This window comes from Delphinus delphis, chromosome 20 (assembly GCF_949987515.2).
Source record: "Delphinus delphis chromosome 20, mDelDel1.2, whole genome shotgun sequence".
In the NCBI taxonomy this organism is placed as follows: domain Eukaryota; kingdom Metazoa; phylum Chordata; class Mammalia; order Artiodactyla; family Delphinidae; genus Delphinus; species Delphinus delphis.
The window spans coordinates 6,622,656-6,649,021 of record NC_082702.1 but is presented as its reverse complement, the minus strand read 5'-3'; the positions used below and the strand labels follow the sequence as shown (position 1 = coordinate 6,649,021).

Below are 26,366 nucleotides of genomic sequence, written 5' to 3'. Positions count from 1 at the left end.
AAGCCACGCCGGGAAGTCGCAATGAGGATCTGGCTCCCGTCCCAGCAGCTGCCCCCGAGTCCCCTCTCCACCTGCATGCACTTCTGGGAGGGGACCAGCCTCCTGGACGCCCCCCCCCCCATCACTTCTCCCTTCAGGGAGTGTTTGTAGAGGCCAAGTTTCCCAGCAAGCCAGACTCCCTGCCATCACCCGCGGTCCATGCGCCTTGAAGCAGTGGCAGCGGCGGCAGCGGCTGGAGGGATCTGAGTTCGACTCAAACGGGGGATTTGAAGGAGAAGGTGCCAGACAAGGCAAGGGGGGAGGGGCCGGGTGTGGGCAGGTGAGGCAGCTGCGGAGGGAGGACACCGGAGACGATAACGGGGGAGGAGGAGGTCGAGGGTGGCAGGTGCTCGAGGCCACGATGGCAGCTGGTGGGTCCGTGCCAGCGGCTGCTACACGCAGGGTGGTGCTGGAGAAGGGGCTGGGGGGCCGGAGAGCCTGAGCCTGAGCTCTGGGACGGGAGTGGGCAGCGTGGGGGTCAGGTCCTCCCACCCGCGTTTCCACAGGACCAGAGACGGAGAGGGGGATGGGCTAGTCATGACAGTAACAATGAAAACAACAATAATAATGGCTCCGGAATTGCGAGTGTGCCCCTTCTCTGCGCCAGACCTGCACACGCTTGTTTAAGCTTCCTGGGAGCCACAGGAGGAAGCTGTTAGGATGCCCAGTTGACAGATGAGGCCGCTGAGGAGCACGGAGCTGGCTGGGTAGCGACAGAAGGGGTTTGCGGTCCTGGCTTTACCCCTCGGGCTCCCCAACCCTAACCCTTCCACGCAGCGTCTCCGCCTGGAGCGCACACAAACGCGCCCACGCCCGCGAGCTCTGCTCCAACACGGCCGACCCAAGAGTTCCCCACGAGTGGGGCGAACAGGGGGACAGAGGAGCCGTCTGCACAAACACGCACAGCAACAGCGGTGACAGGGGCGCGCCCTCGCACTCCCAGACCCGCGGACACAGGGCCGCCGGGCCTCCCCACCGCCCCGCACACGCACGCGCACACACACACACGCTCCCTCCCGCGGTTTCCAACATCATTTTAACTCAGATAAAAAGACATGTGCGCATGTCTGTGTGTCTGAACGCATGTGTGAGGGGAAGAGCAACAGCTAGACGGAGACACAGAGACAGAGAGAGAGAGATGGGGGTGGGATAGGGGGAGGGTTGGTACTGTGTCTACACTCCAGACTCAGTTTCCTGCCTGGAGGGCTGGGGGCTGTGAGCGCCTCCATCTATGCGGTCTGTGAGGGCGGTGGGGTCTTTGCATATCCCTGAGTGACAAGGAGCGCTAGGCTCTGTCCCCGTCCTGTTCCCACCTCAAGACACTGGTGATAAGCCAGCCCACACCCTCGGAGCCAAGCGCCGGCGCAGCCCAAGGGGGCCAGTCTTCGAGGCTGGGGAACCCCCAGATCGGGATGCCGCTCGGGCGGTGGGAGCCCGCAGCGCCCACCGCAGGTCCAGACCCGCCGCCGCTGTGTCTCTACCTCCGCCTCGGTCCCCATCTCGCTTGCTGCCAGCCCGCACCACTGCCCCCCCTCCCCCAGGATGGCTTCTGCAGAGCCTGGGCCTCCCTCCCCTCCCTCGTCGCCCTCCGCCATCTCCATCCTTGTCTCCCCCCACACAGAGCGACACTCACCCCAGTGGCTCGGCTTCCGCTGGGCCTCTCCCTGCGCCCCAGGTCCCCCCCTCCACATGCCTCCAGCCGCCGGGGGCTCTGCCTCCCCAGTTCTCCAGGGCTTCCCGTCGAGGTTGTGCTGGGGGGGGCGCAGGGGCTTTTGGGGTCTCCCCGCGCCCCCCCCTCCTCGCCTGTCGCCCTTCCCACCCCGCCCCCCGCAGGCCCGTCTAGGCCACTGCAGCAACTGTCTCCCGCCCTCCCTGCTCGCCTCCTCCAGTCTCTTACCCTCTACCTCCACTCTCCCCCACCTCCGCCGGCCTCAGCCCCCTGCTCTCTCCCTGCCCCTCTGCCTCTGCGCCCCACCCCCCCTCAGGCCCCCTTCACTGTCTCGCCAGCCTTGGGACCACCAGGCCCCCCACTCCTTCTCCATCTCCTCCTCACTCTGTCTCCGTCCCCATCACCCTCTCGCAGGTAGGTCGGGGAGCCCGTCTCGGTCGGATTCTCTGTCTGTCTGTCCGTCTGTCCGTCTCCGTCTCCCTCGGCCGGGCTCTGTCTGTCTCTCTCTCTCCGCGATTACAATTTCTAGTCACACGGCAGTGCAGAGCCAAGCTGTGCCTCAGCTCCCTCCCTCCCCACCCCTCCCTCCTTTCTCGCCTCCTGAGCGGGGAGGGCGCCTTTCCTCCCTCCTCCTCCAGCCCCCCTTCTCAGCGCTGGAGGCCTCCCCCTCCCCCGTTAATCAAAGGCTCTGTTATCTAATTAACCCATTGGTTCTGGGCAGCCGGGGAAGGGCGGGGAAGTCGGGGAGGAAGGTTGAAGGCTGGGCTGCCCAGGGAAGGGGGTGGGGGGGCCTGGCCTCCTGGCACAGCCTCATCGGCCGCATAACCAGGCTGGGCCAGCGCTGACCCACCCCGCCTCGTGCACCTGCCCCCCAGCCCGAGTGCAGACAACCTAGTGCGGGCTCCTCTGCAGGCAGGCACTCCCCCAGGACCCTAGGGGCCCCCCAAAGCCCCCCACCACACCGCACAACCAGGCACTCTAACCTCCACCCCTGATACACCAGCGAACCTGGGCCCATGTCACCGTCACCCCAGTCCTTCAGCCGAGGGCCAACCCCTGTTCGTGCCACAAAGAAACCCATCCCCAGATGCGGCCCTCTCCCCTGGACCTCGGCCGTATCCTGCTATCCGCCTCCCGATACACTTCTGCAAAATGGGCAGGGCAGCGTCTTCCATTCATTCTGTTCATCGGTTTTCATCCATCCATCCATCCATCCAACAAATATTTTCTGCGTCCCTACTGTGTGCGGACACCGGTGTAGATGCTGACTAACGCTACCCCCACCCTCCAAACCCAACATCCACAGGCCCCCAAAGACAAGCAGCGATAACAGAGCACATCGACCAAGTGCCAGGGGGCCTGGGTTTCAGTCCCGGATCTGCTGTTGGTTTGCTGTGTGACCTTAGGCCAGTGACTTCATTTTTCTGAGCTGCAGAAAAATGCTGTGCAACAGGGATAATAATAGTATCTATCTCACGGGGCCACTCGGGGACTGGCTCAGTAAATGGCTCTCTCTTTACAAAAAAATGCAGATCTGACCACTTCTCATCCCCGCCACCATCTCCCCTAGATGATCACAGTTGCCTCCTCAGTTGTCTCCCCACTTTGACTCTCGCTCTCCCTCCCAGACGGTTCTCACAGGCAGCTGGAGGGGTCCTGACAGCATCCAAGTCAGATCCTGCCCCTCCTCCACTAAACAGTTCTCACACCCTGTCTCACGGGGTGTGAGGGCAGAGACTTCACCGAGGTTTAGCAGACCCCTCTCCCCAGGATGGGCTGCTCCTAACCCCGTTCACCCACCCACCTCAGGCCACACTGGCCTCTTCGCTGTTTCTGGAATGGCGCGCACGGTCCTGCCTCAGGGCCTTTGCACGTGCTCTTCCCTCTGCCTGGACCGCTCATCCTCAGGCGTCCCTGTCCTCCTTCAGGTCTTTTCAGTGAGGCCTCCTTGCATCTCACAGCACCCCTACCCCACACCAGAACCTTCTCTGCTTTGTCTATATCGCATTTGTTACCCTCTGACCTCTTAGAAGCCCACACACTTGAGTGTAAGCTCCCCGAGGGCAGGAACCGCGTCTGTTTTGTGCACAGTTTGGTTCCCTGGCACAGGGTAGGTGCTCAGTGAACATCGGAAGCATTAGTTATCAGCGCCATCATTTAGATCCCCCCCCAGTTTCCCCGCCTTCTCTCCTATAGTCACACACAGACGCACCTGCTTGGCCACATGCCCCTCTCTGCACACCCAGCCCAGGACACGCTCACCCAGCTGCACATCTCGGGCTCATCCCACAGACGTCCAGACCCCAGGGTCCCCTCCCATCCCAGGAGGCCCCTCCCATCCCAGGAGGCCCCTCCCATCCCAGGAGGCCCCTCCCATCCCAGGAGGCCAGCCTGGCAGACTCAGCACCTCCATACGCCGCCGCTGCAAACACACTGCCTTCGGCTCAATTTCTGCACCCACAGCATGCCGCCATCTGGCTGGCAGGGTCCCAGGTACTACACCGTAGGTCCCCAGGGCAGCTGCGTGCACCCCACTAAATGCAGGCCCTGAGGGGAGCCACGCCTCAGATGCCACCTGTGTGGGCTACATTCCAGGATATGGCTTTGCGCCGAGGGGACACCTGGCCCCAGTTACAGCCCCCTCCAGCACAGCTAATAGGGGTGCTGGCTAACCCTCTTCTTCTGAGCATGTTCTCAAAGCCAGGGGCTGTGCGCATGCCTGACTCATACCAACTCCTTGAAGAACCCTGCCACCAGTGATGGTAACGTCCACCGTGCACCCGGCACCAACAGGGCAGAGTCCTGGGAGTTTGACTCGCATTAACTGTAGTTCTCCCATCGGCCCTGACAGGGGACCGCTCTCACCCCCACTTCACAGACAGGGAAGCTGAGGCACAGAGAGGCAAAGTCGCTTGCTCAAGGCTAAACACGCCGCTGGGAAGCGGCCCCTCCCTGGTCAGCCTCCCCAGAGCCGAGGGGCCCCAGAGATGCTCTAGCTTGTCGTGATAGCAGGGACAGTTCCCTTGGAGGTCTCCTGGGGGCCTGTTGAACTGTGACCTGCCTTCTGCCACCCTCATTGGCCATGCTCCGCCCCTGATAGTGACGGGAATCTCTGTTGAGCACTCGCTATGGGCCTAGGGCCATGCTTAGCCGTGCCCTCGTCTCCAGATGCTGGCTTCTTCCTGCGGCCCTAGGAAGAAGGCTTTGTCCCTGTGTCCGTTTTCCAGATGGAGAAGCAGATCCTGAGGGCTGAAGGTACTGGCCGATGGCCACACAGCCTGGATACGGGGCAGCTGGGATTGGAACCCAAGGCCCAGCCCTGGGCCAGGTCACCCCACTGCCTCGCTCACCCCAGGGCCCTGGGAGAAGCCTCAACGTGAGGGTCCTCCACCCCCACCTGGTGCAAGGGACCGAAGCAGACACAGAGATGCAAGAGGCCCCAGAGAGAAGAGGTGTGAAAGGCAGAAAGGGGCAGAGACACAGCACGAGAGAGAAACAGAGACAGAGACCAACGCGAGCCCTGGGAGGTGGCAAGGGAGAGGGAGAGAGGCGTTAAGGGGGAACAGAGGAAGCTAGAAAGCGAGCCGAGATCCAGGGGAAGGCGGAGGCACGGAGGGCCAGGCACTCGAGGCGACGGGCCGAGGCCCCGCCAGCTTCGCCGTCCTCCCCAAGTCCTGAGAGATCTCGGGCATCGTGCCTGAGAGGATTCAGGCAGATGGCAGATCGGAGACTCAGGGGCCCAGTAGAGGCGGGGTGAGGAGAAAAGAGAGGCAGGGAACATTCCAGTCAGGCGTACTCAGTTTTTTCTGGGGGAAGTTCAGGAGGTGAGAGAAAAGATAGGAAATTGACTGCCATCGCAGCAAGAGGGATGGAGGTTAGATCTAAAGAAGAACTTCCCAACTGTGAGGGACTGGGGCGGAAGTGGAGCCTGGAGCCAGGAGGGCGGAGAGACATCAAAGCCAGGGAGAGATGAACACTTCTCTCCCTGGATGTCTGTCATACGGGCATGGCCGGGAGCTGTTAAGGTGGGGGGAAGAGGGGCAGGGTACAGGCAGCACAGGCTTCAGGGATGGATGAAACAACTTCACACGTGTGTCCCTCTGAGCCTGTCCGTGTCCTGAATGCTTTTAAAATAAAAGCAACCCCAAAGCCCCGAGAATCGACAGTCCGCTAACTTTTGAGATAGAATCACCCTGGGAAAAGGGTGGCTCAGGCCCCTCATAGCTGCTGCGGAGGAAACAGAGTTGGGGGCTCAGCTCAGGACTTGCCCAAGCTTCCTGAGGCAGCGGTGGGCTGGGGAGAGATGACTTGCTTGGTGAGGGGGGCTGTCTTCTCCTGTCTTCCCCCAACTCCCGACCGAGAAGCACTGACGGGTCATTTATTTGGTCTTTCATATGTTCATTTAACAAATATTTACCGGTGACTCCACCACCCCGAGTCTCCGCCCACACACCAGGCACGTTTCCACCTCAGGGCCTTTGCCCTTGCTGTTCCCTCTGCCTGGAGCGGTCCTCCTTGGGTCTGCGTTGCTCTCTCTGTCTCCATTCTGGACTCTGTTCCGTGCCCGCTCCGGGAGGGTTTCTTTGCCCCCCGCCCCCCAGCCCGTCCCTTACACTTCTCTTCCTTTCCTTCACAACCCTCTCATCAGCTGGCCCGACATCGTATGATGGATAACGCCTGGTCCTGCACATTGTCTGTCTCCCCACTAGAAGGTGAGCTCCCCAGGCAGGGAGTTTGTCTGTCTGGCTGCATCCCAGGTGCCTAGGATGCGCCCGGCTCCTACAGAACCTCATCGATACCCGCAGAATGAAGGAGCGAGCGAGCGCCCCCTACCGCTGGATTCCCTGACGGCGCCGGGGGCGCAGGGGCAGAGGAGACCTGCCTTTGTCTTTGGGGAGTTAGTGGTCCGGAGGGGAGACATACAAAGGCTGAGTGAGAGGGTGAGCACAGGGTGGAGGCCCTGGAACGTCTGCGGGAGGAAGTGATGGCAAAACAGCGCGAGGCATGCGGGTGAAGGGCGCGTCAGGCAGAGGGACCCCTGTGTGTAAAGGCCTGGGGGCCAGAGAGGCAGATGGGGGTCGGGGGTCTGCAGAGTCCAGCTCGGTTACAAAGACGTCCTGCTCCACAGCGGACTGAGAGGCGGGGGTGCTGGGAGCTGAGTGTGGGAGGCTGTGACAGGAGAGGGGCAGGGTCAGCTCTGGGTTGGAAAGTTCCCTCTGAGTGGACTCTTGGGAGAGACTGAGGCCGGGCAGGAGCTGGGCCAAAGGTCCAGGGAGAGAGGATGAGTCTGGGGCCGGGGCCACAGGGGTGGCGAGGAGGAAAAGAATGAAAAGATACTGACAATTTGCAAAAAGTGGCAGAACTTGGAGATGAGGCAGAGGGAGGGGCCAGGTTCTTCTTATGGATTTGGGGGTCACATTCTTAAAGCCAAGAAAGGGGAGAGGGCAGGGAAGAAGGTTGGGGAGAGGAGATTGGAGAGGTCCAGTCTTTGCTTGTAGGTGGCGAACCCGCTCACGCCAGCACCCCAGATGCTACGGGGGGTGGAGGGACCCGCAGCCTGGTTGCCATCGGTCGCTGGCTGTGTTACCTTGGGCCAGGCCCTCCCCCTCTCTGGGCTCCCATTTCCTCCTTTAAAACAGGACATCAGTGACAGTCAGCGCTGCCCGGGGCTGGGGAAAGGGGGCCCAGAAGATGGTCTGGTCAGCAAGTGCCTGGCAAACGTGAGCTGGGATGCGAAGTCTGCCTGGTGAGCGGGGACAGAAGCAAACCCGCTCCGGTCCCAGGCAGCTGCCGATTTTCTGCTGGGAACCAGAGCTCGCCGTCCCCGTTTCTTCGTCTGAGAAATGGGAATTGATAACAGGTAGCATATGACACCGGGCTGGGGAGGCAGGGGGTGGGGGGAGAACAGCAGCTGTTTGCCAGCCGGTGTGGAACCGGTTCAGTGTTTGAGCGGGTCGCCGTCCCCCACTGAAGTGCTATCCGCGCCGTCGGGTATGGTGGCCGCCGGCATATGTGGCCATCAAGCACTTGCCACGTGGTGTGAGTGAGGAGCTGAATTGCTGATTTACTTTAAATTAATCGAGAATTTTTTTTTTTTTTGGCTGTGCCCTGCAGCACGCAGATTCTTAAGTTCCCCGACCAGGGATCGAACCTGTAGCCCCTGCGGTGGAAGCTCAGAGTCTTAACCACTGGACCGCCAGGGAAGTCCCTCTTTAAATTAATCTAAATGTCGATGGCCACACATGGCTGTGGCCGTAGTGGTTCCTGTATCGGACAGCGTGGTATGACCATCCCAGTGCCTCCCGGTTCAGCCTCCGTCCCGCTTGGAACCAGTCCTGAGTCCCCAGAGCTTGGGCTCCTCTGCTCGGAGGCTCTGCCCAACAACCTCGCAGGGCTCTCCCAGGATTCTGGAAGGACTTGGAAGGAGATCAAAGTGAGAGAAACAAACTCAACTGAGAGTAGGGCACGCAAGCCAGGCTGGCTCTGCCTTTGTCGTATGAAGCCTGCTCTGTGCCAGGCCTCTGCTGAGGCAGCCTTGGGCCCGCAGGGGAGGAACTACAGCAGTTCCACTTCACGGAAGGGCATACTGAGGCGTGGTGAGGTCCTGAGTCCTCGTTGTACCCATGACCGCCCGGACCCGGGCAGGAACCAAGAGATGGAAGGAAGCTGAACACCCAGGGCCCCTGTACTGTGTGACTCTGGGAGGTGGGGCGGCCTCACACCGCCGCTGAACTGAATCCGCCCAGGAAGAGAGCTAGGACCTAGCCTGGTCCTGGAGGTTTTCCAAACAGCGGTTATTGCCAAGGCTTCGCAGGGGTGCATGGGGGTGAGTTTGCAGGTGGGGAGGGCCCTAGTGTGAGCCAGCCTGACTGTGGCCTCCCGCCCCCCTGCTCCCCTCCCTGTCCCCTGGAAGGGCAATGCTGCCATCTGTTTTCCATCTCAGGGCGTGCAGAACTACTACTCTTTAAAAAAGGGGGGGGGGTTCTACTAAAAGTAACCAAGAGCTGAAAACTCCTTGGATGGGATCAGTGTTCCTTAGACATCGGCGCGCAGCCAGGCGAGCTGGGGGCTTTGTGAAAGTGCAGGTTCTGATCTGGTGGATCCAGGACCAGGCCAAGATCCCACATTTCCCAGGGATGCTGGTCCTGGAGCAAGGGGTCAAGGGTCCCCTAGGTGTGCAATCCGCTCCCACGGTCCATTTCCAGATGAGTAAGGAGCCCTCCCCTCCCCCACCCCGTCTAGAGGTGTGCTGGGAGGGGCTGCAGACCGGGGTTAGAACCGCGATCGTCACTCGTATCAGACATGGGGCCTTGGAAGGGGGACATCGCCTCTCGTGGCCTCAGCTTGCTCATCTGTAAAATGAGGAAAAGAGCTAATCGGCCTCCTCGGGTGGTGGGGAGTCAGTGGTCCCCGTATCTGCGGCGCTGCTGAGCACAGTGTCTGGCTCATGGAAAGGTCGATACAACTCTTCTATGACTGTGTCTATTCTCCTCCTCCTGGATAGTGTCACACTGTCACTTTAGGAAGGATGGACAGGTGGAAAGAGCAAGGGTGTCAGGGAGGCCTGGGTTTACACTCTGACCCGCCGCTTTCTCACTGTGTCCCCCTCCAACCCCCCCAGGCTCTGTCTGTGAAGGTAATGACACCTAGCTTGGTGTCATTACCTGTCCAGTGCTGGGCACCTCAATGACAGTGTTATCAGTAATAAATCATTAATATCAGTTATCACTTATTCTCACTGGGTCAGAAGAACAAATCTTTTCCTCCTTTTTACTCCACCCCCACCCCCCCTTATGTTAATCCAGTGTTTCTGGCTGGATCAGAAACACCCATTTATCACTGGGGGGGGACCCACAGAATCACCTGAAGGATCTTTGTTCCCCCCAGATCCAGCTGGACCTGGACTGGACACCCCCACCCTGGTAAGGAAAGTCCGCCGTGAGAATGGGCCTGGGTATGTCCTCTCCCCTCTGGGCATAAACAAGATCGAGAGGCCAGGAGCCTGTGAGTTACCAGAACTCCGATATCTCTTTTAAACTCTAATCTTCTGAATCTGTTATTCTTAACAATCTGATTATTGTTATTATTAATGATCCTAATTTCCACTCGGAGGGCCTGATGGGCCAGCATGCTGCCCTCTCTGTTTCCCCCTTTGGAAAGCAGTGATCTCAGCTCGGGGAGGCAATCTGCAGAGTGGCCAGTGCCCAGGTTTGCAGTCCCAGCTCTGCCACTTCTACCTTGGTGATCTCGGGTAAGGGACCTCATCTCTCCCGCATCAGTTCCCCCTTTTGTCAAATAAGGATGATGATCGTGCCTCCCTCCCAGGACTCCTGTGAGGAGAGAACAGAACAAATCCACGTGGAATCACCAGCACAGAGCCTGGCCCAGGGTAAGCGCTAATGAATGTCAGCTCTTGTCATCATTATCTCCGGCCCTGGGTTTGAGGGTTCCAGGCAAGTGGACGGCAAATCTCCGCGTTTACCGCCTGGGGCTGCCCCTCTGGGAGAGCTGGGGCTGCCGCTGTTTTCTGACCTTTGTCACAGCACTTGAACAAGAGCTCTGGGGCCTAAGCTCAACACTCTGACAGGAGTGTGGGCTGAGGGGTTCAGGGGGACACAGCTGAGACAGGAAGGGAGTGGCCTGGGTCGCTGCCCCAGCCCTACCTCACTCCCTCTCTGCTAGCCATCTGGGTCATACACAGGCTTCTCAACACCCCCACCAGGACCCAGCGTCCTCACTCTCTGCAGCCCTCTTGAGGACCCAGCCGCCCCCTGGGATGGACCTCTGCCTGCAGGGGCCCTACCAGCCCATCTCCCAGGCCTCAGAAGCAGCCCCTCCCCTCCACCTGCCATGACAACAGTTGCATGTAGGTTTCCAGGCAACAAGGGGGCATCTTGGCACGCTTTTTACTCTCCTGCCACCCCCTCTCCGGCAGAGTCACCCCACTCTCAGGGACTGGGAAGGGAAGGGAAAGGGGGTTTCTCCCCAGCAAAGATGGAGGGTTCCTAAACTCAGGGATGAGACTTCCTACACTCTGCCAGAGAGGAAACACAGACATTCTCCCTACACCCCGACAAGGGTGATGGTGGAGGAACTGATGGTGGGGTTGAGCACTGTCATGGCACAAAGGGGACCCCTGTCATCTGCACCCTGACCCGGAGATGAGACCAGGTGAAGCCCCTCGTCCCCCGGAACATAGCCTCTTGTCCTCTGAGACCTGCACTGGGACCAGGTGAACTTTCAACTGTGTACCTGCCCTCCCTTCAACACACAGGGAAACCCTCCCCTGCCTGTGGGCTGCAATCTGACCCACGGGGGACAAGGGTGGGGTCTGGGGCCCACCCTGGCTGTCAGCCAACCAAGGATGGGCTGCAACAGACCTTGTGTGTGCTCTGCAGCCTGGCGGTCTTAAGAGTCTTCCCGCCCTTGGTGTGGCAGGGAGGCAGGCCCTGGCTCCAGGGAGGCCCAGAGCTGGGGCAAAACTGCCCCGAAGAATGATGGGGCAGGAAGGGCAGGCAGAGAGAGCCCCTGGCAAAGGGGCTCCGATTCTGGAAGAAAATCAATGGTAGGAGTGTGGAGAGAGTGACGGGGGATGGGGTGGGAGAGGTGGGAAGAACCACTTGGAGAGGAACAGAAGAGAAAATAGCAGAGGTGGAAGACTCAGCTGACTCCAGTGCTGGGAAGGTAAGGAAGATGGATGAAGCAGGTGAGAACAGAGTAGGGAGGGTTGGCCCTTGGGGCACCTGAGCACAGGGCACTGCTACCCCAGGGGGAGAATTATGCAAAAGCAGCTGAGAAGCTGGAGTTTTGAGATAGAATTGAATATAACATTATATTAGCTTTAGGTGTATCACACAATAATTCAATGTGTGCAAAACGATCACCACAAGAAGTCTACTTACGAATCACCACGCGAAGTTACACATTTTTTTCTTGTGATGTGAATGAGTTTTCATGTGAAATTGCTAAGTTTTTTCAAAAAGTTGGCAACACATTAAACACTTTGAAAGCAGTAGGGGGAAATAACGCTCGCCGTCCACAGGACACCAGTGTAAGTAAGTGCTCAGGGCTGTGGGGAGGGCGAGTGCAGGGGAAAAGGAAGAGGAAGGAAGACAGAGGGGCGGCTAGAAACAGATGGCTGGAGGTGAGGGAGAGCGACAACAGAGAAACGGAGAAGAAAGTGCAGGGAGCGAGTGCGGCTGGAAAGAAGTGGAAAAGAAAGCAAGGGAAGACAGAGGAGGGAAGACCGGAAGGCACTGGGCTGGGGGGCGGGGTGAAGGGTTAGCCGAGGGGAGAGAGGTGGGAGATGGAGGTGCAGAGATAGAGACACGAGGTCCAGGTGACACCTTAGGACAGATGCCCAGCCGGAGAGGTCGGGGAAGGGAAGAAGGATGCGGAGGGTGTGATAATGAGAGGGTGCACTGTCCTATCAGAGGAGACAGGTGAGCCATGGGTGGGGGGAGGAGAGGAGCCGGGGTGCTGGAAGCGGCTGAGGACTCAGCGCTTCCCCTCCCGCCCCCCCACTCTGGCCATGCCCCACAGCACCTCGCCTGGAGACCTGCCTCTCTCCACCTGGCCTCGGTGCCGCCGGTGCATGCGTGCGTGCTGGGCCCTGGCTCCATTTTCCTGAGACGTGTCAAAGGCCCTCTGATACCTGACGTCTTAATTCTGCCGGAGCCCTCTGACTGACTCTGGGAGGGATGCAGGGCGGCTGCCGGGGTCCCTCCAGCACACACGGAGACCCCTCGCGCTGGGATGTGAGAATGTACCAGCGACACGCGGGGCTGCATCTCCAGAGCTCTGGGGCCTCCTCCGTGCCTCTCGATGTCCCCATGACACCTCTTTGAGTCTCTGTGAGTGTGAGGTCACAGGGTGACCAGGAGTGAGGGCCTCCCTGACAGGGCGTCTCTCCAGGAGGTGCTGCCTTTGTCTCTCCCTCCGTGTCTCTGTGTATGAGGGACTGCGTGTGTCTCTGTGTGTCCAGGTCTTTCTCTCTGACTCCGGGTTCTGAAGCCAAGTTTGTAACTGGGTCTCTCTGATTCCACATCTGGGTCTCTGGCTGCGAGTGAATGACTGTGTGTGTTTGTGCGTGTGCGCCACGCACGTGTGCACCTCTGCCTGCACATGCGTCTGTGTCTTCCTCAGACGCTGCCTCCTGCCCTCCAGTGATGGCTGACTCTCTCTGGCAAGTTGGGCGATGTGCCTCTGGTCGCCCCCTGCACCTCTCGGGTGCTGGAGTGCCCTCGGGCTCCTTCCCACCTGCGCCCTGGGTCTCTCCCCGTACGCTCCAGAGTCTGCGGCTCCCTGTGTCTCTGCCTTGCCTGGTCCCTTGCTCTGTGTGTGAGGATGGTGTGTGTTCCCCTCCCTCCCCTACTTTCCTTTCTTTTGGAATTGAGTAACTCCGTGCAGGTCTGGCTCCCTGGTGGTGCGCCCTAACTGTGTGTCTGTTTGGGAGTGGGGTCCCCCCTCTCCCACCCTTCCCTGCCTTGTCTGGATGTCTCCCTCTTACCTCTTGGCTGCTTCGCTCTCTGTCCCTCCTTTCTGAGTGTGTGTTTGAACACTCAAGTGCCAGGGTTAGAGGAGACCCAGGGAAGAGCGGGAGGAAGGTGGGGAGGGAAAGGAGGTGCACGTTAGAAGCAGCAAGGAGACAGGAAGAGGGAGGGATTGATCCTGGCCACTGCGGGGTGGGGGGAGGTTCTAGCGGGGAGAGGATGCTGCCTGCTGCCTGGACCGGGAGGGAAGCGACTCTGGCTATCCCCAGCTGCCGCTGGAGCCCGAGTTCCTGTCTGGCGGCTGCGCGGCCGGGACTTGGGATGTGAGGTGCATAGCAATGGTGCGCTGCGGAGGCTCGACTGCAGCTTCCAGCTGGGGAGGGCGTGGGGAGGGGGCTGAGGGGCAGCCCTGTGGCTCCCTTCCCCCCTCCCCTTTCCCATCTGGGCTCTCCCCAGGGGATTTCCTCACCCTGAGAAAGTCTCTTCCAGAAAGCAAGGCCTGAGGCTGCGAGGAGCAGGGCGGGGAGAAGGGGCCGGAGCTCCGGAGGAGCGGCAGGGGTGGGGGCGGGGAGAGAGGGGGAGGAGGATGGGAGTGGCAGAGAGACAGGACGGGCCGGGTGGGTGAGGGGGCACCATGGGCATCAGGACCCAGAGTCCAGGAGAGAGACTGGCTGGGCCCCTGGCCGGAGAGAAGGAAGAGCCCATGGAGGTGGGGACTTGGAAATGTGGGCGGAACCCTGGACAGAGCCTGGGTCACGGGCTCCCCAGGACTGATGGGGAGTTGGAAAAAGCCGAGGGAAAGAGAAGGAGAGGTTCCAGACAGGAGGCCCCTAGGACTGGGGGGTCTGGGAGTGGGGGATCCCATGAGGTGAGGAGACAGGGATGGGGGGCTCTAAGTGAAGAGAGGTCACAGAAGGGGGTCCCGGACAGAGCAGGATGTAGCGAAAGAGGCTGGGGTGCTAGCGAGAAGCTCCCCCGGCCCCTGCCCAGGTGAAGGTCCTAAGCAGAGAGGGGAAGTGATAAGGGGTCCTGAGAGGAATCAAGGTAGCGACTGGGGGCTAGAGGAAAAAGAGGCCAAAGTTGCGATCTCCTGGAGAGGGGGTCAAGGGGGGATGTCTGGGGGGAGAGGGGGAGAGATGGGGGATGAGGGGATCCTGAGGGGAAGACGAGGTGCAGTTAGAAGGTCCTAGAAGAGTAGGTATGAGGGTGGGAAGGCTTGGGAGGGCAGCAAATGGGGGAGGGGAGGTCCCCAAGAGGAGAGGGCTAAGGACGGTGGGAGGCAGGTAGTGGTCCCAGAGAGACACGTGCCAAGGATAGAAGGCCCCGAAGCAGAATGGGGTCAAGGAAGGGGGTCTTGGGAAGAGGGAGGGGAAGGGGTTTGGTTGCCCATCAGTAGGGGGTTGGGGGACCCCAGAGGGAGAGGGGCTGAAGATTGGGGAGAGGGTTGTCTCGTTCCCCAGTCACCCCCTCCGTTTTTCCCATTCTCACTTCCCAAACTCCCCGGTTCTCCCCGGTTGCCAGGGCAACCGCTCCTGCCAGGCGCGGTCACCAAGGAAACCCCGTGCCCGCCTCTCCCCCCCTCCCCATCACTGGCGTGCCCCCCCACCCCAAGCAGCGGCGGTGTGGAAGGTGGGAGGGGCAATGGGGGGGGGAAGAACCCGAACTCCCGCCCCAGAAAGAGGGGCCCAGACCTACACCCAGCGAGCCACCTCCCCTCCCCCCCCCGCCCCGCAAGCCTACATCCTCAGCCCTACAGCTGGATACACAACGACCGCCGGACGCACATTCCCCCCCCCACCCCGTCCCTAGGCAGCGGCGACCCCCGCCCCCAACACAGAACTAGCCTGGCCCGGAGGACCCCCACCCGACTACCTCCCCCACCGCCTGCTGCTCTCCATCAGGCCCCGCCCACTGTCCTCTGCCGCCGGCCCCCCAGCCCCGAGGAGGCCTAAGACCACGGTCCCCTAATTAGAGAATGCTCCCCCCCCCCGCGGTTCCTCCTCCCGCCCCCGCCCGGGCCCTTCGGCGGCTACTCACAGCGAGGAAAGGGGCTCCTTCCGGGGGGCAGCATGCCCGGCCCGCGGGGGGAGGACCCCCCCAATGAGGCACAGGGATTTGGGGTGCGAGGCCCGCTGCGGGGAGGCGCGGGGGGCGGGGCTGCGTCCGGGCCCGGGTCTCTCGCGTTCTCCCCCCTCCCCGGTCCTGGATGGGGAGGGGGCTTCCGCAGCGGCAGCGGTGGGGTTCGGGGGCCGCGCTGCCTCCTCGCTCGCCCGCCCGCCTGCCGCCCGGCCCGGCGCCCTCGTCCGCCGGCCCGCCTTCCTTCTTGCCTTCCTTTCTTTCCTTCTTTCTTTCCTCGCTTCCTTCCTTCCAGCCTTCCTTCCTTCCTTCCTCCCTCGTCGGGCCGCCGGCGCCGCTCTCCCCCCACCCCACCCCCCCAGGCCCCGGCCCCGGCCCCGGCCCCCGCCTCGGACGGTGCGGCAGCGACCGAGAGCCGCCGAGAGCGGCAGAGACGGGAGCGGAATACTGATGATGGAGGGGGAGCGGGAGGGAGGGGAGGGAGGGCGCCGGGAGGGGGGAGGCTGCCCGGGAGGGAACGGAGGGGGGAGAGGAGAGAAGGAGAGGAAGAAGGGGAGGGAGGCAAAGGGAGAGGATGGGGAAGGGAGGGAAAGGGGGAGGGACGAGAGGGGGAGGGTGGGGGAGGGGTGAAGCGGTGGGAGAAAGAAGGGGAAGAAAGTGAGAGAAAGAGAAAAGAGGGAAGGAAAGAGCGGGGGGGAGGGCCGAGCGGGAAGCGGGAGAGGGAGGCACCGAGGGAGGAGCGGGGAAGGGTGGAAAGAAGGGGAGAGGGAGGCGAGCTCGTCCCGGACAGGATGGGAGGCCGGGGGGGAGAAACTCCTAGTACACCTTTGGTAAATATTTGCGGGGTGAATGCGGAGGGAAGGGGAAGGCAGGGCCAGAGCTGGTGGATGGAGGGGAAGCCGAGCTGGGGAGAGGGAGGCAGTAGGCAGAGGACAGGAAAGAGGGTCTGGAAGGAGAGAGATGTTTAGGGGGCTGCAGAAGGCCCAGGAGCGGGGAAGTGGGGGAAGGGAGGAGGGAGGGGAGAGGTAGGAGAGGGCGGGAGGAAAGGCGGGGAGGCTTTGGGGGAATGTGGGGAGAGGGAGGAAGCAGGGCGGAGGCGCTGGCCTGATGGGGAGAAACAAAGCTGGACAGAGATGAGAGGACTGAAGGGAGGGAGACCAAGAGGGGGGTGGGGGGAGAGGGGAGATCCAGGCCAGGGGAGAAAGGAGCCTGGGAGCTAGAGCTGTGGAGCACAGGTGGGCTGCAGGAGCCTGAGGGAGAGCACGGAGGGAATGTCTTGAACCCTCACTGTGTGCCCACTTCATCACCACCACCCCCGCCCCGCCTTTCAGCAGCCGGACAGAAGGATCCTTGCACCCATTTCCCAGATAAGGATGCTGAGCTCTCAGGGGAACCAGAGCAGAATTCAAATGCAGAGTCCAGGCTCTGGATGGGGTGTCTTGAAGGAGCTAGAGAAGAGGCTGGGCCCTGGCGAGGAGCCCCTGGCCCGGCCCTGTCAGGTGGAGGCGGGCGGGAGAGGGCAGAGGACGGGGTCTACAGCCTCCCCCCACGGAGTTCTCTCACCTCCTCCAGGTGCTGGGATACATAGAGAGCTGTGAAGCCCGCATTGCACCTTGGGTGCAGGGGTCTCGGAGAGGTCACCTTGCTCTCCCTCTGCCCCATCAACTCCCCTGTCTGCTACCGCTAAAGGCTCAGCCACCAGGGATGGGGGGCATGGGGAATTCGGGGGCAAAGAAACTCAGAAGGGGGCTGAAAAGAGGCAGCCCATTTCCAGTGCACTGAATTTCCTCCCAGGCAGGAATCTCACCTCTTCTTTGTTCCCCCAAAAAGTCCAGCTACTAACTTTGCATATGGAGGAGAGAGAAAAGGTAAAGTGCCAATCTGCCCTTCTTCTGAGAGCCCTGGGAGGGGCAAGTGTGTCCCCTTCATCCCCACGGGCAGAAATGGGGCGAAGTGGAAGCCAGTCTGGGGAAAGAGGGGCTGGGAGGGAAAGTGGGTCACATTTGGGTGCCTAAGAAGCAGCTGTGGGTGGGGGCTGGTTCATGCAGAGACGTAAGAACTACAGAGAGGGGACACTGAGGAAGAAGAGAGCGACCAGGGCCTGGGAGCAACAGGTGGGTTGTGGAGCGCTGGGTCCCCACCTTGGCGCTACAGAAATCTGGTTTAGGAGATTGGAGGTGTGAATACGTGCACCCCAGAGCACAGCATAGCGCAGGCCCAAGGTCCGTGGCAATGCTGGTAAAACGGTAATAGTAATAGCGGCCAGCATGTCATACGCGCTTGCCTGGATCAGACTCGGATGCCATGCCCAGTGCTTCATGAGCTGATTCCTTACAACCAGCCTCAGCTGGACTTTCAGGGATGTGAGCACTGCTGGGCCCAGGCAGAGCAGGATCCTGGAGGCCCCTGCAGTGCCCAGCGTTAACCCCTTAGTTTCCAGAGGCTTGCTGCGGAGAGGCCAGAGCAGGGAAGCAGAGAAGAATTTCCACATCTTACCAACTCCTGAGGCTTCCTGGTCTGGTCTGAACCTATTTCAGAGAAACAAAAGAGCACAACGCAGACAGGGGCGGGCAGGGAGGTGGAGGCCTCCCACAGCAAGTGGCTTTTGAGCAGAGATCTAAATGAGAGAAGGAGGCAGCTGCCTGGGTGTGCAGGGAAGAGCCCCCAGGCAGAAGAAGTATGGACAGCAGAGGCCCGGGGGGAAGGCAACAGGCTTGGCCTGTTTGACAGAGGAAATGAGACAGGTGTGGCAGAGGCAGGGCAAGACACAGGGAGAGTAGAAAGGGGGAGGAAGACACCCGGATTAGCGCAAACACAAAACCAAGCCCCACGTGACCATCTGTCCCCTAAACTTTGCCCTAAAGCTTAACTCAAGCAGCAGTCCTGGGCATCCTAAGCTCTGATCCCCATTTTTCATCCACATTTTCAACACTGATTGGGGCCTATGCTGGCCTATGATGGGCCAGAATCCTTATTACCTAAGAAGGGATGGCAGTGATCTGGGGACCCTACCCCCCCATAGTAATGGAGACTCAGAAGGTACGTTTACTATTTCAAAAAACCAAATGGGGCTTCCCTGGTGGCGCAGTGGTTGGGAGTCCGCCTGCCGATGCAGGGGACACGGGTTCGTGCCCCGGTCCGGGAAGATCCCACATGCCGCGGAGGGGCTGGGCCCGTGAGCCATGGCCGCTGAGCCTGCGCGTCCGGAGCCTGTGCTCCGCAACGGGAGAGGCCACAACAGTGAGAGGCCCGCGTACCGCAAAAAAAAAAACAAACTGGGAGGGCTTTTGTGACCTTTTCAACCAATGGAGTGTGGCAGAAGTGATGCCATTGACTTCCAAGGCCGGGTCATAAAAGAGATGCGGCTTCTGCTTTACTTGCTGGAAAGTGGCTCTTGAGCCTTTGGTGGCTTAAAAGGCCCACTGACGGCCCTGAGGCCACCATGCTGGGAGGAAGCTCAAAGTGTCCCACAGGGAGAGGCCACACAGAGAAGCCCTGACGCTACCTGAAGAGGGAAGAATTCCTGGCCAGCCCACGGCTGCGTCAGCTCCCCTTCTGTTATAGCTCTGGCCACAGTCTCACTGTATCCACTCTAGAGCCAGAGCTGCCAGCTGACTCTTCCCCACATTCCTGACTCACAGAGACCTGAAGAGATAATATAATGATTTTGCTGCTTTAAGTCACTACGTATTGGGTGTGATTTACTGTGCAGCAACAGATAACTGCACCAGTCAGTGACACAGAGCATGACACTCTAGTTCTTTACCAGACAGGACAATCTCAAACCATGTATATCCATCAGTGGTTGAAAGTTTGGCTGAAATAAACCAGGTACCACCCTGGTCTTGGTTTCTAGATATCGTTCCCCCTAAGACGAACCAGACTTCTTGGAAAAGTGGCTGCTTCCAGGTTTGGGGGTAGGGCAATTACAAAGTAAGCATGGGACATCTTTTGTGCCAAAAAGGCAAGAAAGTGTTCAAAATACTAACGGGGTCAGGTCAAAAGGACACAGTAGCCAGCTTGAAGGGGCTCCCATTGGCGGCAGTTGGGACAACTGGAGCACCAGAAAGAATGCCTGCCATGCTGGTAACGTGTGTGTGTGTGTGTGTGTGTGTGAGTGTGTGTGAAGTAGTTCACAGTTTCGACATTAGATTTGTGCTACGTTTTTTGAGATGACTTATCTCTGTGAAGCTGGGTTTTTGGCAGTTCTGTGATTAAAAGCCAGCATTGCCCTGAAAATCTTTGTGGAATTGGAAATGAAGGTGGTTGTGTCTAATCCGATTCTGAAGTTTTTTTTTTTTTTTTTTTTTTGTGGTACGCGGGCCTCTCACTGCTGTGGCCTCTCCCGTTGCGGAGCACAGGCTCCAGACGCGCAGGCTCAGCGGCCATGGATCACAGGCCCAGCCGCTCCGCGGCATGTGGGATCTTCCCGGACCGGGGCACAAACCCGCGTCCCAGGCATCGGCAGGCGGACTCCCAACCACTGCACCACCAGGGAAGCCCCGATTCTGAAGTTTGAGAGGTTGTGCAGTGCCCAACAGGGGCACCCATCCCATTAGTGAGCAATTAGAATGAAATAAAATATTTCCCTTTCAATTTATGTGCATTACTTTTTCAACTGGTGCTGACTCATTAGGACATGAATACTTCTTCAGTTGCATGGACCTAACTACTTAATAAATGGAACAGTTAGGTATTCCTTTGGGGCCTTCGGAACACCATGAAAAAATTATTGAGGCACTAAACTTAATTTCCATCTTACAGAAAATAGGATAGAGGAACACGTCAAAAGACACCATGAAGAAACGATCAGACAAATCCAGAATGTGGAGCATTAGACAGGGTTATTGGCCTGGTGTCTTTAAAAAGTCAATAGCGTGAGGGAGGAAAAAAGGGTAGAGCAGTTGCTCTAGATTAAAAGGGATTAAAGAGATACAACAACCAAATGCAATTGCATAGACCTTGCAATGGATCGTGGTTTGAAAGACAGTCTATGGGCAACTGGGAAAACCTGAATTTGGAATCGATCTTGAAAACCTTAAGGAATGAATGTTAATTTTCTCTGGTATGATAACGATGTGATATTGTGGTTATGTAGGAGAGTGTTCTTATTCTTAGGAGATTCAGGCTGAAGTACTTACACCTGCAACTTACTTTCAAATAGTTCAGCATTTGAAGTGTTAACAATTATGGAATCTAAATGGTGGGTATATGAATGCTAATTCAAAAATGTTTTTCAATTTTCTGTATATATATATATTTTGAATTTTATTTATTTTTTTAATAAGCAGGTTCTTATTTTTTTAATTTTTATTTATTTATATTTATTTTTGGCTGTGTTGGGTCTTTGTTTCTGTGCGAGGGCTTTCTCTAGTTGCGGCAAGCAGGGGCCACTCTTCATCGCGGTGCGCGGGCCTCTCACTGTCGCGGCCTCTATTGTTGCGGAGCACAGGCTCCAGATGCGCAGGCTCAATAGTTGTGGCTCACGGGCCCAGTTGCTCCGCGGCATGTGGGATCCTCCCAGACCAGGGCTCGAGCCCATGTCCCCTGCATTGGCAGGCAGATTCTCAACCACTGCGCCACCAGGGCAGCCCAATTTTCTGTATATTTGACATTTCTTTTTCATTAAAAAATTGGGAGAGGGGCATTCCACTGACAGAAGTAACAATAGGGAAAGTTGTCACTGGCAATGAACCCCTTCCCCTTCCTGCATAAAGAATGTCTGCCTCTCTGCATCAGCATTTAAGATTGCCCTAAAAAAAAAGGATTTCCCTGCAGGTCCAGTGGTGAGGACTCCTGCAGGGGCCGTGGGTTCGATCCCTGTGCAGGGAATTAAGATCCGCAAGCCCGGAGGTGCGGCCAGAAGTTCCAAAAAAAAGATTGCCCTCGTAACACTCATCTTAAAAAAAGTCACCCCAAAGTTCCCTCCTTTGAGAACACATCTCCTTGCACCTCATTGTTTGTTCTTTTCAGCAAAACTTCTGAGACAGCTGGAAAGACCCACTATCTCCACTTCTTACTGTTCTATTCTCTCTTCCAACACGGCTGGGCTTCTGCCCCCCACTACACTAAGCCGCCCTTGTCAAGGTCACCAACGACCTCCATGTTGCAGATCCAGGGGCTGCTTCTTGACCCACATCCTACTCATTCGCTTAGCGGCACTTGACACAGTACCTCTTTGAAACCGCTTCTTCTCTTGGCTTTAGTGACTCCAAACCCTGCATTTCCTCCTCCGCCACCAGACTCCTCTGCTGGTCTCTGGATGTGGGAGGAGAGCAGCGCAGGCCAGCCCCTCCTTGTGCCCTTTGCTCTCTCTCTGAGTGATCTCACCCAGTTGATGGCTTTAAACCCACAGGCAGCTGACGACTCCCCGTGTGGGTCACCAGCCCTGACTCTCCCTGCGTGCACGCAAAGGACCACTGACATCTCCATTTCTCAAATGCAGCAGGTCCAGAACAGGGCTCTCCACGCCCGCCCCACGCCCACCTGTTTTGCTTCCAGGCTCCGTTATCTTAGCAAATTGCACCACCTTCCACTGAGTCGTCCTGTGGCTCTACCGCTAAAGAGACTGCATGCAAATAGTCCCTTCTTTCCATCTCTTCTGCCACCGTGGCAGCGAAAGCCGCCACCCTCCCTCCCGCGTTGGGCTGGAGGCCTCTTCACTGGCCTGCTGACGCTCCTGCCTCACTGCCATCCATTCTCCATACAGCGGCCAGAGTGATCTTGTTAAAATGTAAATTAGATCATAGTATCCCTCAGTTTGATACTCTGAAGACTTTCCACCCTACTTTGAGTTAAACCTGGACTCCTTACTGAGGCCTCCAGAGCCCTGTGTGGTCTGGGCTCTGATGCCTCTGCGACATCTCCTGCCGCGGTCCCCTTCACTCACTGCACTCCAGCTTCTTCCTCTGCAGTGAGCACCTTCCCATCTCAGGGCCTTCCTACCGGCTGCTCTGCCTGGGACACTCTTCTCCCCTCCCAGACAGTCACGTGGTTGGCTCCCTCCATATCATCTCCTCAAAGAGGTCTTCCTTGTCCAAGTTATTTTATTTATTTATTTTTTTTGCGGTACGCGGGCCTCTCACTGTTGTGGCCTCTCCCATTGCGGAGCACAGGCTCCGGACGCGCAGGCTCAGCGGCCATGGCTCACGGGCCCAACCGCTCCGCGGCATGTGGGATCTTCCCAGACCGGGGCACGAACCCGTGTCCCCTGCATCGGCAGGCGGACTCTCAACCACTGCGCCACCAGGGAAGCCCTGTCCAACTTATTTAAAGGCACCCTCCTACCCCTTCCTGGTTACTCTCTATAACACCCCCCTGTCTATTTTCTTCATAGCGTTTATTGATAACTGAACTTTTCTTATTTTTTTACCTACTACTCACTCACTTTCTTCCCTCCCTAGAAGGCAGACCCCTTGAGGAGAGAGACCCAATCTATTCTCAGTGACTATTATATCCCAGGTGTCTAGAACATGTCAGGAAAAGTGTCTATTTTCATTAAATTTATTGAATATAATACATAATTCATCCAGTCTTCTGGGTACTTCAAATGCTCTTCTTGAAACAATATCACTCCTCAACATAACAAAACATGAACTGTTTCTGTTGAGTCTACTATGCACTAGGCGGGCACTCAAGTTATCCCTTCCAAAATCCTTCCCAAAATCCCCCAAGGAAGATGCTATTAGCCCCTCCCCATTTTACAGAGAAGAGTCAAGTTCAAAGAGGTGTTATTGATACAAGACCACACAGTAAAGAAGTGTTAGATTTGGATTCTGAACCTGCTCTGTTTGACTCCAAAGCGCACATTCTTCTTGCTCTGCCGTATTGTCTGGGACTTAACTGAATCACAATTTCTTTTCATTATAAATGTAATACATTGGGAACTCCTGCTTACGGCCATGATGGGGTAACCCGTACCAGAACTGCCCTCCCGTGATAAACCACTAGAAAACTGGACACAATATATGAGGCCACTATTTTCAGGCATTAAACAGATAGGAAGAGAACTATGGTCCTATAACCTCTGCTATTACACGGTAATTTCACTCTTAGGTAAATTTTGTGGTAAATTTCATTTACCGCAAAGAAATGAAAACACGGGTCCGTACGGTCCACACAAAGGCTTAGGTCCGACTGTTTGGGGCGTCTTTGTTAATAAAGACATAAAACCGGAAGTAAGCCCAACTTTTATCGCCAATGGAACAGATAAACCGATTGCAGTGTATTCATAAGGTAGAATACTCTTTAGGAATAAAGGGAACAAACTATTGATAGATTCAACAACGTGGATGAATATCATAGACGTTAGGTGGAGCCAAAAAGAGACACAAAAGAGTACATAGTATATGATTCTATTCTTACAAAGTTCAAGAAAAGGCAAAATTAACCTTGAGTAATAGAAATCAAAATAGTAGTTGCCTCTGGGGTTGGGGATTAGTTGGAAGGGGGAACGAGGGACCTTTCTGGATTGATGGAAATGTTCTGTTGTCTTGAATGAGGTGTTGGTTACGTGTGTATAGATTTGTCAAAACTCACTGAATTGTAACCTTAATATCTGTGCCTTTCACTGTGTGTAAATTGTTCCTCAAAATAATTCATTGATATAAAATAGATAACCAACAAGGACCTACTGTATAGCACAGGGAACTATACTCAATATTTTGTATTGACCTATAAGGGAAAAGAATCTGAAAAAGAATATAGATAGATAGATAGATATAACGGAATCACTGTGCTGTACACCTGAAACTAACACAGCATTGTAAATCAACTATACTTCAATTAGAAAAAATATATAGAAATAATTCATTGGCCTTCACCTCCTATAATTTACAGAAATAAATTCTACATGGGTTACATATCTAAATCTAAGAGGTAAAACAATACAGTTTTTAAAAGAAAGCATAGGGGAGAACTTCTATTCATCAGAAGACACCATTAAGAAGATGAGAAGGCAAGCCACAGACGGGGAGAGATTCTTATGCAGAATATGCTAAAAAAAATTTCCTTCTAATCAATAAGAAAAGGTCAGAGAAACCAACAGAAAAAGCGGCAAACTTTTTTTTTTATTTATTGGCTGCTTTGGATCTTCGTTGCTGCGTGTGGGCTTTCTCTAGTAGCGGTGAGCGGGGGCTACTCTTCATTGCGGTGCACGGGCTTCTCACTGTGGTGGCTTCTCTTGTTGCGGAGCACAGGCTCTAGGCACGCAGGCTTCAGTAGTTGTGGCATGTGGGCTCAGTAGTTGTAGCCTGGGGGCTCTAGAGTGCAGGCTCAGTAATTGTAGCGCACGGGCTTAGTTGCTCCACGGCATGTGGGATCTTCCCGGACCAGGGCTTGAACCCGTGTCCCCTGCATTGGCAGGTGGATTCTTAATCACTACGCCACGAGGGAAGCCCGCGGCAAACTCTTTCACACCAGTGGAGGGAGCACAGATTGGTGTAACCACTCTGGAAAACAGGTTGGCAGAATCCTCCAGAGCTGAACGTCTGCACACCCTCTGCCTCCTAGTCTGTATCCACCAGAAACACATGCATGTGTTCACCCAAAGACACGGATAAGGACTTTCACAGAGACACTGCTTAGACCAGCCGAAAACCTGAAAACCATCTAGATGCACGTTGACGATAGAATGGCTGAGTAAACGGTGGTCTATTCACAGAAGGGCATCCCGCACAGCGAGGAGAATAAATGACCCACGACCACACGCAACAGCATGCGTGGGTCTCACAAACGTTACACCGAACGAAAAAAGAAGCCAACCACCAAGGAGGCAAAAATAATCTATGGGGTTTGAGGTTAGGAGAGCGAGTGCCCTTTGAGGGAGGGCGGTGCCTGGATGGGCTCATGAGAGGACTTCTGGGGGCCTGGGATGTGCTCTTTCTTGATCTGGCTGTGAGTACACAGACGAGTGCACCTTACAGAAATTTACTGAGCTGGACACGTATCATTTGAGTGTTTTTCTCTCACTCTCACTTTAAAAATATTACACATATTTTTAAAGGTTTACTTTTTAAAGTAAAGTAATTCATGATTCTGTTAATTTTCTGTTGCTGCTCTAACTACCACAAACTTACTGGCTTAAAAGATACTGGTTTGGGCTTCCCTGGTGGCGCAGTGGTTGAGAGTCCGCCTGCCGATGCAGGGGACACGGGTTCGTGCCCCGGTCCGGGAAGATCCCACGTGCCACGGAGCGGCTGGGCCCGTGAGCCATGGCCGCTGAGCCTGCGCGTCCGGAGCCTGTGCTCCGCAATGGGAGAGGCCGCAGCAGTGATTGGCCCGCGTACCGCAAAAAAAAAAAAAAAAAAAAAAAAAAAGATACAGATTTATTCTTACAGTTCTGGAGACCAGAAGTTCCAAATCAGTCTCACTGGGCTGGAGCCAAGGTGTGCCCCTTCTGGAGGCTCCAAGGGAGAGTCTGTTTCATAGCCCTTGCCAGGTTCTAGAGGCACCTGCATTCCTTGGCTTGTGGCCACGCCCCAAGCTCTGCTTCTGCTGTCGCGTCGTCTTCTCTGACCCTGCGGCTTCCTCTTATGGGGACCCTTGTGATCACATTGGGCTCCACTGATAATCCAGGATATCCTCTCCTTTTCAAGATCCTTCATCATATCTGCAAAGTCCATTTTGCACATGAATCCAGGGATCAGGACGTGGGCATCTTTATTCTGTCTGCCACAACGAGCATGAGAACACAGGTGGAAAACAGAGAAGTAGGAAAAAAAGTCCATACTCTCACCTCCTAAATCCAGTCACTCCTTAACAGTTTGGTGCATTTCCACTTAGTCTTTTTTTAAATTTTTTAAAAATTTTATTTATTTATTTTTGGCTGCACTGGGTCTTTGTTGCTGCGCGGGCTTCCTCTAGTTGTGGTGAGTGGGGGCTGCTGTTCGTTGCGGTGCGCGGGCTTCTCATTGCGGTGGCTTCTCTTATTGCGGAGCATGGGCTCTAGGCGCACGGGCTTCAGTAGTTGTGGCTCGCGGGCTCTAGAGCGCAGGCTCAGTAGTTGTGGCTCTCGGGCTTAGCTGCTCCATGGCATGTGGGATCTTCCCAGACTAGGGATCCATCCCGTGTCCCCTGCCTTGGCAGGCGGC

The 26,366-nt window shown here is 56.7% G+C and overlaps 1 protein-coding gene across 2 annotated transcripts in view; it reads right to left on the bottom strand.

Moving 5' to 3' along the window:
* Positions 1-15,594, bottom strand: part of LRRC4B (leucine rich repeat containing 4B) — a 38,928-nt gene extending 23,334 nt beyond the window's left edge. The window contains exon 1 of one of the 2 annotated variants that reach the window (XM_059999730.1): positions 15,238-15,594. The gene's annotated coding sequence lies outside the window, so the exon portion shown is untranslated. Of the gene's footprint in view, positions 1-1,672; positions 1,865-15,237 lie in introns of those variants that run through there. The other variant, XM_059999729.1, reaches the window with a different exon arrangement.
* Positions 15,595-26,366: the final 10,772 nt, after the last annotated feature.